Here is a 17,570-nt window from a genome sequence, read left to right on the forward strand (position 1 = left end):
TAAAAGTATAATTAAAAATAATGTAAGTATATTTCATCAAAATATTGGGAGTTTAAAGAATAAAGTAGATGAGCTTCTGGTTTGTTTAGAAGATTTAGAAGCTGAGAATGAAATGGATATACTATGCCTGTCTGAGCATCACATTGTTACTGATATGGATAAGGTAAATGTAAGTGGATATAAGCTCTCTGCACATGTAATGAGAGAAAATATGGAGAAAGGAGGAGTTGCCATATATGTCAAAAGTTATCATTGTGCAAAAAGTATGGAAACAAAAAAGTTTTGTGTAGAGAAACATATATAAGCATGTGCCTGTGAGCTTAAATTAAATAAAGGCACATTTATAATTGTAACTGTATATAGGTCCCCATCAGGAAATTTTCATCAATTTCTGAAAAATTTGGACTCCTTGTTGTGCTATCTGTCAGACAGGGGGAAGCAAATTATTATTTGTGGTGACTTCAATGTAGATTCTCTGAAAGAGGGTAATAGGAAAAATGACCTTGAAGTATTACTCAGTTCTTTCAATTTGACACCCGTTATTGATTTTCCTACTCGGGTGGTAAAGGATAACAGCTCACTGATAGATAACTTCTTTATAGACCAAGATAAGTTTAACCAGATAAATGCTCAGCCTGTTGAGAATGGTCTTTCTGATCATGGTGCACAGCTAGTTACAATATATGACATATCTCCATTCAGCAATACTAAACAGTCCTCCAAAGTAGTACGTTCAGTCAACGATTTAACAATTGAAAATTTCAGGGAAAGCCTACAGCAGTTAGACTGGGATGAGGTGTACCCGTGAACCTGATGCCAATTTAAAATATAATTTATTTCATGACATTTTTGTAAATGCATTTGAAAACTGCTTCCCCAAGAAAATAGTTAAATATACCCGTAAGAAACCTTGTAACAAACCATGGCTTACTAAGGGTATAAAAATATCTTGCAACCGGAAAAGGGAAATGTATCTGACAGCAAGAAAGAGTAATGACCCAGAAACTATCAAAAATTATAAAAACTACTGTGTTATATTAAGAAAAGTTATTAAAAAATCCAGGAGTATGTGTATCATGTCTGAAATCAGCAACTCTGATAATAAAATTAAAACAATTTGGAATATTATTAAAAGAGAAACAGGTCAACCAAGAGCAGAGGAAGACAGTATTACCATCAAATTGAATGAAAACTTTACGAACAAAAAGTCAGAAGTTGAAAATATTTTTAATAATCATTTTCTAAATGTTGTGGATATAGTAGGATCCAGGTGTTCATTAGAAGATGCTAGGCTGTTAATGGAAGAGGCCATACCTATGCAATTTGATACAATTGAAATCTCACCCACTTCTCCCTCTGAAATTAGGAAAATAATAAACTTGCTTAAAAGCAAAAACTCACATGGAATTGATGGCATTTCCAGCAAAATACTAAAACCTTGTTCTCAACAGATAAGTAAGATTCTCAGCCACCTGTGTAATAGCTCTCTGGAACAGGGCATTTTCCCTGATAGACTGAAATATGCTATTGTTATACCTTTGCATAAAAAGGGGGATAGATCTGATGTCAACAATTACCGTCCAATCTCCCTTCTAACAGCTTTATCCAAAATTTTTGAGAAAGTAATGTATTCAAGAGTAGCTTCACATATCTGTAAAAATGAAGTACTAACAAAATGTCAGTTTCCAGAAAGGTTTTTCAACAGAAAATGCCATATATGCTTTCACCAGTCAAATTTTGAATGATCTGAATAACCGAACACCACCCATTGGGATTTTTTGTGATCTCTCAAAGGCTTTTGATTGTGTAAATCATGAAATTCTGCTAGACAAGCTCAAGTATTGTGGCATGAGTGGGACAGTGCACAAATGGTTTAATTCGTACCTAACTGGAAGAGTGCAGAAAGTTGAAATAAGTAGTTCTCGTAACATGCAAAGATCAGCACATTCCTCAAACTGGGGAACTATCAAGAATGGGGTTCCACAGGGGTCAGTCTTCGGTCCTTTGTTGTTCTTATTATATATTAATGACTTGCCATTCTATATTCATGAAGAGGCAAAGTTAGTTCTCTTTGCTGATGATACAAGTATAGTAATCACACCTGAGAAACAAGAATTAACTGATGAAATTGTCAATACTGTTTTTCAGAAAATTACTAAGTTGTTCTTGTAAACGAACTCTCACTGAATTTTGATAAGACACAGTACATACAGTTCCGTACAGGGAATGGTATGACGCCATTAATAAATATAGACCTTAATCAGAAGCATATAGCTAAGGTAGAATATTCCAAATTTTTAGGTGTGTCCATTGATGAGAGATTAAATTGGAAGAAACACATTGATGATCTGCTGAAATGTTTGAGTTCAACTACTTATGCAATAAGGGTCATTGCAAATTTTGGTGATAAACATCTTAGTAAATTAGCTTACTACGCCTATTTTCACTCATTGCTTTCATATGGCATCATATTTTGGGGGAATTCATCACTGAGGAATAAAGTATTTATTGCACAAAAGTGTGTAATCAGAATAATAGCTGGAGTCCACCCAAGATCATCCTGCAGACATTTATTTAAGGATCTAGGGATATTCACAGTAGCTTCTCAGTATATATACTCTCTTATGAAATTTGTTATTAACAACCAAACCCAATTCAAAAGTAATAGCAGTGTGCATAACTACAATACTAGGAGAAAGGATGATCTTCACTATTCAAGATTAAATCTAACTTTGGCACAGAAAGGGGTGAATTATACTGGCACTAAAGTCTTTGGTCACTTACCAAATAGTATCAAAAGTCTGACAGATAACCAACAAGTATTTAAGAAGAAATTAAAAGAATTTCTGAATGACAACTCCTTCTACTCCATAGAGGAATTTTTAGATATAAATTAAGAAAAAAAAAGAAAGAAAAAAAATATTTAAAAAATAAAAAAACGAATATAAATAAAAAATAAAGAAAAATAAAAAATAAAGAAAAACAAAAAACACAAAAAAATAAAGTTGGTATATTAACTTAAGTATGTTGTTAAATTAACCTAATTATGTCATGTATTAGAAAATTCGACTCGTTCCACATCAATACGAAATATCGTATTCATGATCCATGGAACTAGTATTAATCTAATCTAATCTAGTAACTGTTACAGTGGAACATGCCCTCTGCCATGCACTTCACACTGGTTTGTAGAGTATAGATGTAGAGGCAAAAATAAGTTGTACATATGTAGCTGCATCTAAATTGTGCAAAACACTGTGAAGTGCGTGGCAGCGGGCACTTCCAACTGAACCCCTTATTTGTGTTTATTCCTGTTATTACTGTAAAAGTTTTTCAGACTGTACTTCATTACAGATAACTGCATCACCTGCAAAAAGTCTGAAGCTACTATTAATATTGTCAGCCAGCTCACTGATGTAAATCATACACAGCAAAAAGACATTACATAAACAAATGAGCTACTGTGGATTTTATTGTGTACTGTGCTTTTTATGACATAACGATCATTTGTGAGCATTGCATGTATGGACATGGCCATGTGTACAAAGTGCTTTTTAATTTTAAATGTTTTATTTATGGCAAACCTTTATATGTTGTGCTACATTTTATCTGCATGACAACTTGATGTAAGGTTTCAACTCAAAATGAACTCATTCAATAACAAAAATTTTTGAAGACCTGAAGATGACAGCAAAGTCTATCAAAACTGGTTATTTGTAAATAAAGAAATATTTAAGCGATCTTGGCTTTAGAAAGTTTTCACCTAGCAAAACAGATCGCTCCTTCTGATAATTCAACATAAGAAAATTCAGTCACATTTCCCTGGAGCACTCCTTAAGGAGACAGATTGTCATATACTGGCACTCCGCCAGAAGATGGAAGGAGAGAATTGCCTTTCCAAACCATTGCACTCTGGGCAATATCATACGCAATAGGAAACCCATGTAGATTTTAGTGCAATGACATGCCATGAAAACCTTCGTAGACATACACACCAGAGTTACATATTTGCTTATATTTGAAATGTTATGGCAGGTGTTTATGAGACCTCTTCTCCTGACTACAGGATGGTGGTTTGCGGCGTTGTTACCTCATGACTATTTGATCAAGTTCCATTCTATTATGTCACTGAACTCCTTCTCAAAGTCTCTTTCCAGTACCACAGAAACAGTGTGTAGTTTAGGTTAAAATATGTTTGATATAACACAGCGAAAAATGCACTTCCATATAGGATGAGTAACCTAAAACTAGTACCGCAAATACTGCGGAAATGGAATGTGCTATTGCTATGCGGTTTTCAAAGAGTGGATTGGTAGTGAGGGGTTGGTATTGTTAGCCAATACACAGATTGTAATAATACTTAGAAAGTGTATTTATTGTACAGACACATCGTTTTTAAGTGGAAAAGTGCCTAATGATATTAACTTGTTGAAAGTAGGGAAAATTAAAATGTCAGTGGTGTTTGTTGCAGGATTCTAGTGCGAGTCGTTTACGAGATATCATATTCTGAAAAGTTCCCACACCAACACTTGCTTGTGCCATTCAGCCTGCATAGTTACTATGAAAGATGCTGCTATGTTTGCATACAGTTTGCTTGTGTGTCCCTTCCTGCTAGTCAGTCAGTGTGTGACAGTCCGAGCAGTAAGGAGTGAGTGGACAATGGGGTTTCCCAGTGCAAAAAAGCCGACATGCTCATGGTGTATGGAAAATATATGAAGAATGCGGCTCGTTCTTGTGCGGAGTATGTGGCAAGATATAGCAATAGATGTCAACCATTTCTGCAATTATTTTCCAACATCTTCAACCAATTACGCGCAAGTAGTAGTGTAACACTTTGACAATGTAACACAAGGAAACAAGTGATGACAGAAAAGGAGGAAATTAATATTCTTGCTGTTGATGCAGATGATCCACACAAAGCTCCCACACAATCTCTCAAGGAAATGCTATGAGTCAGGCAAGTGTGTTACGCAAACCCATCGACAAAAGTTCCATACCTACCACCTATGTCTCCATCAAGAGCTGCATGTAAACGATTGTGATAATCGTGTTAACTTCTGTATATGGGTGTTATGACAGGATACTCCATATGTCATGAATCTTAGTTAGTGATGAAGCCACATTTACCAATCACGTTCACATAAACCGCTGAAACATGCGCTATTGGTCTGTTGATAATTCCCATTGGCCCCATCAGGTGAAACGTCAGCATCCATGGAGTGCAAACATGTGGTGTGTGACGGTGGATCTTCAGCTTAAAGGCCCGTTTTCATAGACAGAGTACTGAATGCCCCCAAGTATTGCAGCCTTCTAACAGACCATCTTCCCCAGATGCTGGAAGACATTCCTATGAAGACCAAGAGGAGCCTTTGGTGCCAACATGATGGCTGTGCAGACCATAGTGCACGAATTACTACAGCATATCTTTTTGATTTCCATATCATTGGACTGGATACAGAGGACCTCTACTTCAGCTGCCCCGTTCCCTGGATTTGATGCCTGTAGCCTTTTATCTGTGGGGTAAGCTGAAAGATGCTATCTACAAGGACATAGCAGCTACGTCAGTGTCATTAGGCACTGATGCACTTTAAAAAGTGTATGTTTGCATAAAAAGTACACTCTCTAAATATTGTTACAATCTATTGATCGTGTAATGATACGAGTCCCTGACTCCTAATCCATTCTGTGATTTCCTCAAAATTTGCGGTGCAATTTTTAGAAAATTCTCCCTGAATACTCGTTCTGGGCTTCTTTGTGGTGGCTCATCATAGGCTGCATTCACAGTGTCACTGACAACAGTCGCCAGAACTTTCCTGATGAGATCAGCCAACAGCTTCATCGGTGAATTCTGCCTCCTTCGTTAGATTTTGGCGGGATCAAGGAGGCTAGGATAGGTTAGAATCTGCTCTGTCAAGCTATTTTAACCTCCCTAGGACAGATGTCTGCCACAACGCCTGTGTGCTTGAAGATAAGTGCTACATTGTAGCTTTTACTATTAAAAAGGCGCTGAATGGATGTGAATGGGATATACCTGTCTCTAAAAGAATGTGCTGAGTGCTGTGCACTCTTTCTTTAGTTACTGAAAAACCAGTCTAGCTTTAAGAATATATGAGTCGGAAAGAGGAACTTTGTATTACATACAACATTGATTCATGGTTACATTGAAAAGCAATATTACGAACACTTTTTACAATTTCACATGCATTCAACAAAACAGGCATATGGCAATTAACTTCAATGACTGTCATTCAGCATATGTATGAAACACAAACATTAATTTTAGAATAAGATGAAGCACTGAAAAGTGAAAACACATACACCACATTTGAAAACCTCACCGGACAGAATCGCCACCCTGATGGCAAAAATCACCAGTAAGCAGTAATAATATTTAGTAGACAGCTAATGCCCACCTACTACAATACAAAAACAAAACAAAAAAGATCTACTACAGCAACTCTAAGCATAAGGTAAACCACCATTCTCACTCAAACAAATCCTCTTTTGATGTTGTAATTTATGCCTAGAATTACTAATAAAGATTTTTCTTGCCTTTTCCCAATAAAGCTGCAATTTCAATCCATAGCTTCTGAGCTATGTGTGGTGTTGTAAACACAGCGCGCACCACCAGGCAGAGCCACAGGCATTGATAGCCGACAACCCACTCCACAGGCGGCATATAGCCTAGTGATTGCCGCACCAAGAAGCCACAGCGGTGGCGCCACCAGAGAATTGAAATGCGCCGACACCACAGCAGAGCAAGCATTTCCAAATCAGCTCAACTACCGAGAAGACCGCCTTCTACTTGTGTACTTGATGCCACATCATCTCCTTCTAGTGAGTTCACACCTGTCCGTCTTCAGTGAACATTCTAGTGGGAAAAGAACTGTTTACTACCCAGCCTACGCTTCTGAAATAGTAGTTGAACTTCAGGATCTGGTGCCTGATCCGATTTGTACAAGCTGAGTATTCGTCAATAAAAGTGTGTGATCTAGTCATCAGTGTTTCAGTATTCTCCTCTCATAGTGTTTCCCTCAGCACACTAAGTGTTGAGTAAAATCTCCTTTTGTGGTTGTATCAAAAGTATGATACAACAGCTGGCGCTGAGGAGGGATAAGATCTCCCCAAGTTACAGGAGTAATTATTGTTTTTTCCCTCTCAACAACCCTTGTTACTTTTTATTTATTTATTTCTATTTTTTTAAATGTCTAGTACATTAGTGGGTGAATTTTTTACTCACGACAGACACTACTACTAAGACAAGCGTGTTATTTTGTGAGCAGCGTCAATCCAAATTTCATCCAAGCGTGACTTCTGTAACAAAAGACGGTTCTCTAATGTATGTTATTCAGTTGCAGGGCGAGAAAATCCAACAGTTGCAGCAAGCCGTGACACAGCTAACACAACAGAAGAATCTATAATCAGCATAGCAGCCTCAGCTGCAGCCTCCATCAGCTGTTCCAACATTTCATAGTTTCAACAAACAGCACGAGGTCAAGTGCTGGGATGGTTCCTTTGAAAGGGCATGGCCAACTTCCTTCCCCATCCTTCCCTAATCCGATGGGACCAATGACCTCGCTGTTTTGTGCACTGCCCCAAATCAACCAACCAACCAACAGCATGAGGAGTGGTCGGAATACTTAGTTCATTTCATGAATCATATGCAGGTGCGCCAATTGCAAGATACGAAAAGCAAAGAGTTTTTTTCTTTGTGCAGTGTACACGTAAGTTTACAGGCGCTTAGTGAAGTTGTTTCCTGAGAAACAACTAGAGCAGTTACAGTTTGAGACTTAAGTTGGCAAGTTAACCACTTACTTTGTGAACAAATACTCATGGCTGCTGCAAAGTTCACGTTTTTCCGCCTTCAGCGGACAGCAAGTCACACTAATAAACAATGAATCACTGAGTTACACTGAATTAACTAGGCACTGCAAATTTTGGTGTCGTTGTGGATAACCGTACAGTGATGTCATGCTGTGTGACGCTATAAGACAAAATATTTGTGACAGTAGAATTCGTGCTGTTATTTTGAAACAACCTGATCCTTCTTTAGATATAGTGTTACAGTTAAGTGAGGCTCAGGACGCTTAGGATTTAGCTGGGTGCGAGACGCAAATGTCAAATATTAACGAATTGCGTAGTGATAGTATTGGTAGTGCAGTGGAACGTAAACAGTCCCGTGCCCGCCCGCTCCATGTGACACAGCGTGTGATGTCACATACAGAGGAAAGCAATGCCATGCTGCGCCAGCAGAACGCCAGTAGATAGGAAAACACAGCAAAGTCTTACCCAAAGTGCTTTAGTCGCCATAAGCATGCTCGGTGCACAAATCGCGACGTTATTTGTTATTCTTGCAACACAGAAGGTCATGTTCAGTCAGTTTGCATGAAGAAGATATGTGGACCACAAGAGCAGACGATAATGATATTTTCGTTTGGTTTGGTAGGTGTTCCATAGATATCCAGCCTTTTGCGCAGCTAACATTTGATCTAGTGAGACAAGAAAGGTCAGGTTTGAAATGTTATTCAAGTAAGTCAGTTTTCAGTGGATAGGCTGAGAAAAGATAGGATGGGTAGATAGATTAGCATATTAGTGATAATTAGAGAGGTGGTGCCAGTTAGGGTGGTGTGTGTTGTTGACAGATTGGTCCAGAAATGTCACATTGGATACCATCGATTAAAGACTCTTGCCTCTGTAGCTCTGTGTGCTGTGCGCCACTATAGTGTGCTTCCCTGTAACAGGGACTCATGCAAATGACAACAACTGAATTTCCACAGAAAACAGTTATGTAACTGTTTATGTCCAGCAGTAGTTTGTATTCACCTTTCTGCATCTTTCGGTCAGAACATTGTTTTTGTAAAGTAAAATGGAGCTGAAATTGGCTCGGATCATTTCCTAGTGGTAGGAAAGATGAAAATCAAGATGATTTGGAATCAACAACCAAAACCCACACCAAAACCTAGTTTAGACATCGAACGATTGAAGGAACTGTCTGTTAAAGAAGCCTATGTGATCGAAATAAATAACCGATTTACAGCATTGCAAGAAGCTGTGGAGGAAAATAGTGTCGAGAAGGCTTGGGAAAAAATAAAGACTGTAGCAATAGATGCAGCAGAAAAAAAACTGGGCAAGAAAAAGAAAACGAAGAAACAGAAATGGTTCAACGAAAAGTGTCAGAGAGCAATAGAAAGGAGGAAAGAAGCCAGGATGCTATGGCTGCATAATAAGGAGAGTGAACACAGGAGAGAGACGTTCAATGCGGTTAGAAGAGAAACATCAAGAGTTCTGCGAGCAGAGAAAAGGAAATATCTAACTGGAGACGTAGAATCTATAGAAGTGGAAAGCAGGAATGGAAACTCAAAGAAGTTGTTTCAGTATACAAAGGAAAGTAAGAGAGGATATCAAAGTGAAAACCTATTCACAAAAGATAAAACTCAAAATATGCTAACGAAGCTGGAAGGTATTAAATTGCACTGATCCACACATAACCTTCAGTTACGCAGTGTCTGAGAGTGACAGCATTAATAATGACGAATTAGAATCACAGAACAGGAAGTAATCCACTCCATTCAAAAGCTCAAGAACAACAAGGCAGCAGGCGAGGACCAGATATCAGCAGAGATGTTAAAAGAGAGCGGAAGCAAACTACACAAAGAAATTTATAACCTTATCACAATGATCTGGAAAACTGAAACCCTGCCTCAAGATTGGAAAACTGCAATAATTTCTCCCATACACAAGAAAGGAAACAGAATGGAATGTGGAAATTACAGAGGAATCAGTTTGCTGAACATACAAAATCCTGTCAATGACTATTCTGGAAAAACCTAAACCTTACGTGGAAAACATTATTCAAGATTACCAGGCTGGCTTTCGAACAAACCTCTCCACAACTGATAATTTGTTTACTATACAACAGATCTTTGAGAAATACTGGGAATTTAACAAAAACATCCACTGTCTCTTCATTGACTTCCAGCGAGCCTATGACAGCATCCACAGAAGTAGCCTCTACAACACCTTACGAGAATTTAGTATACCCAGTAAAATCATTAGGATGATACAACTGTGCATGGATGGCTCCCAGACAGCAGTGAAGTTCAGAGGATCCATATCCCCCACCTTTCCAATTAAAAGAGGCTTACAACAGGGAGACACTCTTTCACATGTCCTCTTCAACCTTGCATCAGTGAAAGCGGTTCAGGAGAGTAATTTACATCTATACAATGGTCTCCGATTCGATCACAGTGAAGTAAAACCCCTGGCTTATGCAGGTGATATAGTGTTTCTCAGTGAAACTGAAGAAGAACTGAAAGACATGTACAGATCTCTCAGGCAGAGTGCCAGCAAAGTCGGACTTTTGATTAACCAAGAGAAAACCGAATATATGGAAATAGGTCGAGTCATAAACCCAAATCCTTACTTTGAAATTGACCAACATTCTAAATTCAGAAAAGGTCTCCAGTTTAAATACCTTGAATCACGTTTCAACAGTAAAAAAATAATAACAACGGATATAAATGAAAGAACAGCCTCAGGGTCAAGACGTCTGTACTCACTAATCAACCCACTCAAAAGTAAAGCTTTGTCAATCACCACAAAGATGAAGATATACAACACTATTATCTGCCCCATAGTACTGTATGGTTCAGAAAGCTGGACGCTTACAAAGAATGAAAGAGAAAAACTGAATGTTTGTGAAACAAAAGTACTTAGAAAAATCTGGAGTCCTGTGTTGGAGAATGGCGTATGGAGAATTCAAAAGAACAATGAAATTTATCAGTTAATGAAGCAACCCACTATCATCCAGAAAGTAAAAAGTGGGAGACTGCATTGGGCTGGAAATGTGGCCAGAATGGAAAACAACAGAATAACCAAGAAAGCATTTGAAGGAACTCTCCAGCCAACAAGACCATTGGGCCGACCTCGTACAAGGTGGAAAGATGACATAGAGAAGGACATTGCAGCATTTGGAATTTCCGCAGGGTGGAAAGAGGCAGCGAGAGATAGAAGGCGGTGGAAACAGATCTTTGATGCAGCGCGTGGTCTACAGGGCCTGTGATCGCTGAGAAGAGAGAGAGAGAAAATTTCCCAGTCTCAGCAATGTCACTGAAACACCTCGCCTGTGAAATTTTGGTCCGCCGGACCGCGGGGTAAACAAAGGCGTCATGTATAATTTTGGTATATGAATTTTTGGTATCTGAATCGATTGTGAGCGAGCAGCGAGGTTGTAAGCTGCGCAGGGGCGGAGTGGAGCAGATAATGTTTATTTAGCTATGGGAGAGAGTACTGTCGAAGTTCAGGTGTATTAGAGTTATGCAAGTGAGGAAACTATGACAATATTATGACTCAAATTTAATGTCTCAATTTATTATTTTGTTCAATCGACGTGATTATAAAACTGATTTGTGATGGAAGAAACTTAATGGAATGTCAGGTAAATACAATAATGATGTTACTTTTTTTCACTATTGTGGTGCCATCGAATTAACTTAGTTATTGTACTGAAAGATGTTAGATTTGAGAGATAGGATAGCGTATTGTTTGGTTGTTGAGAAGTTCATTAAATTTAAAAATCTGTTTTGAGTGCAGCAACGGCCTTGTCGAAGTGAATACACCGGTTCTCGTGAGATCACCGATGTTAAGCGGTGTCGGGCGTGGTCTGCACTTGGATGGGTGACCATGCGGGCCGCCATGCGCTGTTGCCATTTTTGGGGGTGCATTCAGCCTCGTGATGCCAATTGAGTAGCTACTCGACCGAATAGTAGCGGCTTCGGTCAAGAATACCATCATAACGACCAGGAGAGCAGTGTGCTGACCCCATGCCTCCCCTATCCGCATCCTCCACTGTGGATGACATGGCGGTCGGATGGTCCCGGTAGGCCACTCATGGCCTGAAGACGGAGTGCTTTGAGTACTTCTCCTCGATATATAAAAAAACAGTGCTGTCATTTTTGCGCATATTTCATTTCCTTACCAACCTTTCTCTTACAATTCTTTTTAATGGATCATCCAACCAAGTATGTTCGATAAACAGTTCGATTTGCAATTAACAGAGAACTCATTGCACCTCTTGCACCATTTGCAGCTATAGCATAGTGGCGCACAAGACAGAGGAGTACTGCAACACGTCATCCAGATTTGCGCCGAACAGAGGTAAGGAGAAAAGATTATGTTTTTTTTATTTATCAGTCAGGACCAATTTACGTTTTTTAGAGACGGTTTTGTGATCAAATTTTGCAAAGCCAATTACTCTGGGTTTCATGTCCAAGTTTATTATTCAGGCAGATTATACTGTTCAAAATTCTTGCAGTCAGATTGCTAACTTTTACAGTATGAAATACTTCCCTTTTTATTATGACAATTAATTGCTTTTACAGTGCAGCTTGTCTTTTACATTATGACAGTACAAGTTTCATTACGACAGTTCCTTTATTATCACAGCTCAGGCTTACAATCAAAGCCGGCCAGAGTTGCCGAGTGGTTCTAGACGCTTCAGTCTGGAACCGTGCGACCGTTATGGTCGCAGGTTCGAGTCCTGCCTCGAGCATGGATGTGTGTGATGTCCTTAGTTTATTTAGGTTTAAGTAGTTCTAAGTTCTAGGGAACTGATGACCTCAGAAGTTAAGTCCCATAATACTCAGAGCCATTTGAACCATACAATCAAAAACAGTCTATTTCAGACATATTTTTATTTATTTAGATAACTTTCTCTATATTTTTATTGTTCAGATAACTTTCGTAATTAACATATCATATTACATAACACTGGTGTTTTCCTTCCAGCCTAAACACGAAGATTCTGATACCATTACAGCAGTGCAATTTTCACCTGAAAGTTTCTTCAATCTTGTACCTAAAAAAAATATCTCCTTTACACTCACTGAAAAGGTCTTTTCCTAAAAGCAACACCCTCTATGATTTTGTATCACTTAAAACATAAACACCACCACAACAATTAACAGACAACACATAAAATTCAAACATATTGCATCACCAGTTAGCTCTCAATTCCACCTTATGATCTTAACGTGTATGGCTAGATCAAGGTAATCATAGGTGTATCTTGTTTCACTTAGCTACCTCATCTTACCTTTCTTTTCCTTGGTTCCAGGTACTCCCTCTCCATGGTATTCTCCTTTCCCCTGCTGGTGGCAATGGCCCCTGAGTATCCTTTGGACAGGTGAACACAACTTGTATGCACTATTGTGGTGTGAATTGCAGTTGTGATTTAACATTAACAGATGATGTCATTTCTAATACTGGTTATGGTCCTGGATTAAGCATTTTAGTCTTCCCTTCATCACATAAGGATTGATTAGCATTACCCACTGTCTGATGTGATACTTTGGTAATGTTGCTTTTTTTTTACTGTGCATACTTTCCCCTCATAACAAGGCCTTTGTGTTTATCTTTCTAAATTGGCGCCAAATGTTTTTACTCTTTTTGAAAAATCACTAGCTGGTGATACATCTTTGGGATGGGGTTTACATACAAAGTAGGTGCCATCCTTTGATCAAAAACAACCTCACATGGGGTAAGCCAGCACAGCCATCAACTTTAGAGCTATACACCATGACTACATTAGGGAGTCTGCCCCTGGTAGCTGAGTGGTCAGCGCGACGGAATGTCATACTTAATGGCCTGGGTTCGATTTCCGACTGGGTCAGAGATTTTCTCCGCTCAGGGACTGGGCGTTGTGTTGTCCTTATCATCATCATTTCATCCTCATCGACATGTAAGTCGGCGAAGTGGCGTCAACTCAAAAGACTTGCACCCAGCGAACGGTCTACCCAACGGGAGGCTCTAGACACATGGCACTACATAAGGGAGTATGGTATACCAGTCATTATGGTGACTACTGACGTGGTAACTCAATATTTTTACCATTGATTTGTGGACTCTCTCAGTTTGTGTATTGGCCTGCAGGTGTAACATACTAGTCCTGAGCTTTTTAATCTACAGTTATCGACACAACTCCTTTATTAGACCCAACATAAAATGTTCTGTCTTGATCTCAGGTGTTCCAAATTACAGTAGCCACTGATTAACCAATGCCTGTGCCACTGTTTTTGCCTGGTGATCACAGACATGAAAAAAAATGATCAACTATAGTTAGTATCTAACGATTCCTTTATTAGACCCAACATAAAATGTTCTGTCTTGATCTCAGGTGTTCCAAATTACAGTAGCCACTGATTAACCAATGCCTGTGCCACTGTTTTTGCCTGGTGATCACAGACATGAAAAAAAATGATCAACTATAGTTAGTATCTAACGATTCCTACCTGATGTTTGAGCAAATGGTCCAGGTAAGTCTAAGCCAATCACATGAAGTGGTCGATCAGTCTCCGAGAATCTCTGTAATGTTACCTTTTATAGCTCAGTTCTGCACTTTGTCTGCATGGGATACAACTTTTTACGCAATGTTCAAAATCCTTTCTGTCTCTCCCACCAGTAGTTTTGCATGACTCCACATTCTGTGGTTCACTGGCCACTGTGTGTAGGCAAAACTGCATCATGAGCATGCCTCAGCGCCACCTCATTTCTTAATTTTGCTGTTACCACTAGGAGCAGACTTCGCAAACCAAATCTTGTCTTTCTACACAGCACATTATGTCCACTGCTGAAATGTGGTTGGTTCATGAAATACTGACAACCTGGGTCAGCATCTTGTGTTTCCTACCATTTTTCTATGTTTACACAGCTGCATTCCACAGTGCATATTTTCCTGCTTAATTTGTCTGCATTCCTATGTGACAAGGCTGATGTAAAACTTGAAAATTAAATGTATGTAGCCTTAATGTCCATCTAAAAACGACGTGTTGGATCTTTTAGCCATATTAATCATTTTAGTGCTCTGTGATCAGATATTTACTTGAAGCATTGTCCATGTAAACAACAGCACAAATAAGTGATTCTATATATTAATGCTACCATTTCAGCACACCTATTGTGAATTTTATTTCGATGCATGTCCAGGCAGTAGAGGTCAACCCGATCAATGTGCTAATTGAGTAAGCCACTGGATGGTATTGTAAACCTTATGACAAAAGAATTCAAGCAGGTGGGTGCTTATGACACCAGTCGACAGTCAAACACATGGAACATCTAATGTGGTGTGACTAAGAGTAAAGTAATATTTTGTAACTCAGGCACTTACGTGCTACTGAGAAACTCACTCACTGCAAATTCAACTTAGCCTAGCAACCCACTCTCAGGCAGGGCGACCTAGGGAAGCTGACTGGACAAGTACAATGAAGAAAACTTACTTGCCCCCCTTCAGTTGGACAATGTCAGAAGCTTAGCTATAAGGGTATAAACAATAGAGCTTAGGAGCTCAAAGCATTCATTTATTCTGCCATTCTGCCCATGTCTTGAACCGGAGAGAATGGCGGGCTTTTGGCTTTTACAGAAACTGTGACCAACCCCGGGTGATGGAAATCGGTTGGCAGCCTATCTGCTAATTACCTCATCGATTTCTGGCATGAGGTGTGCATCCCTGCAGCTTGGTGGCTGTGGCACTTGGAGAAGTTTCACTGATGTGGGGAGCAAGGGTCCAGCCAGCCTCTGCCCTCTGAGAAACTTCAGACAATGGACTGCAAGCTGTCTACAATCTGGCTGAAGCAGGTGCACCCTTGTGGTCTCCTAGCCAGCTAGACATCCTCAGCAACAACATGTAGACATGTGTCATTCGTGAACTAATGGGTCGAAAGATCCATCAAGATGAACGGAACGAGTGATGAACAAATTCTAAGGAACGGTCTTTCACAGTTCAATTTGGCTTTCTACTTATAGTTCTCGGGGACGGGAAATGGTCATCTCATTCCAGCAATGGCACGTCAGCCAGTATATATATATATATATATATATATATATATATATATATATATATATATATATATATATATATATATATATATATATATATAAAAATCAGTTGGTTTTACTGAGAAATTCATCAATGGAGTAGAAGCAGTTGGCCACCAATAAATCCTTTAGGCTTCTTTAAACTGAATTTCATTGGTTGTTAAGCTTTTTATGGCTGCTGGCAAGATATTAAAAATGGGTGTTCCTGAATAATGCACACCTTTTTGTACAAGACTAAGTGACTTTAAATCCTTGTGAAGATTATTCTTATTTCTAGTATTGATTCCATGAATTGAGCTGTTGGTTTGAAAGAGTGATATATTTTTAATGACAAATTTCATTAAGGAATAAATATATTGGGAAGCAGTAGTTAGTATCCCTAGTTCCCTAAACAGGCTTCTGCAGGATGTTCTTGAGTTCACACCACATATAACTCTTACTGCACGTCTTTGTGCCCGGAAAACTTTAGCTTGGCTTGATGAATTACCCTAAAAAGTAATCCCATATGGCATTATGGAATGAAAGTAAGCATAGTATGCCAGCTTTTTCCTTTTTTATATTCCCTATGTCTGACAAAATTCGCATTGCAAACAGAGATTTGTTAAGATGCTGCAGCAGTTCTGTGGTGTGCTCCTCCCAGTTGAATTTATTATCAAGCTGTAATCCCAAGAATTTAACACTGTCCACTTCTTCTATCTGCCTGATAGCTTGATACATGTCTCTTTCCTAATAACACCCTTTGTTTCCTGCCAGAGATGTAAGATTTGATCCATTTTGCACCATTTCCTGTTACACTATAATACTCTAATTTACTTGAAAGGATATTGTGATTTACACAGTCAAATGCCTTTGACAGATCACAAAATATACCAGTTGCCTGCAATTTTTTGTCTAATGAATTAAGCATATTTTCACTGTAAGTGTACATAGCCTTCTGAATATCAGAACTTTTAGAAATCCAAACTGTGACTTTGACAGTATGTTATTTGAGATAAGATGGTTATAAAGCCAACTGTACATTACTTTTTCGAAAATTTTTGATAATGCTGGCAACAGTGAAATTGGACGGAAATTTGATGCTATTTCTTGATCTCCCTTCTTAAACAGTGGCTTAACTTCAGCATATTTCAACCATTCAGGAAATATTCCACTGATAAATGACTGGTTACACAGATAGCTTAATATGTTACTTAGCTCAGAATCACATTCTTTAATTAACTTTGTTGGTATTTCATCATACCCACTAGATGTTTTTGATTTTAAAGATTTTATGATGGACATTATTTCTGTTGGGGTAGTGAGGGTCAAATTCATATTATGGAAGTTGCTTGAAATTTCTGGTCTGAGGTATTCCATAGCACCATCTACCGAACCTGACAACCCCATATTTTCGGTAATAGTTATAAAATGTTTATTAAAAAGTTCTGCAACACTATACACATCTGTCACCAAAGCATCATTTACTCTTAATGCTATTTATTCCTCTTCATGTCTGGTTCTACCGGTCTCCTCCTTCACTATATCCCATATTGTCTTTATTTTGTTATCTGATATGACTATCTTTTCCTTGTAATATATTTGCTTTGACATCCGTATTACAGTCTTAAATATTTTGCAGTATTTCTTGTAATGTGCTATAGCATCAACATCGGAACCGTTTCGGATTGACAGATACAGTTTTCTTTTTGTTTTACAAGATA

This window comes from Schistocerca piceifrons, chromosome 1, assembly GCF_021461385.2.
Source record: "Schistocerca piceifrons isolate TAMUIC-IGC-003096 chromosome 1, iqSchPice1.1, whole genome shotgun sequence".
Taxonomy (NCBI): Eukaryota; Metazoa; Arthropoda; class Insecta; order Orthoptera; family Acrididae; genus Schistocerca; species Schistocerca piceifrons.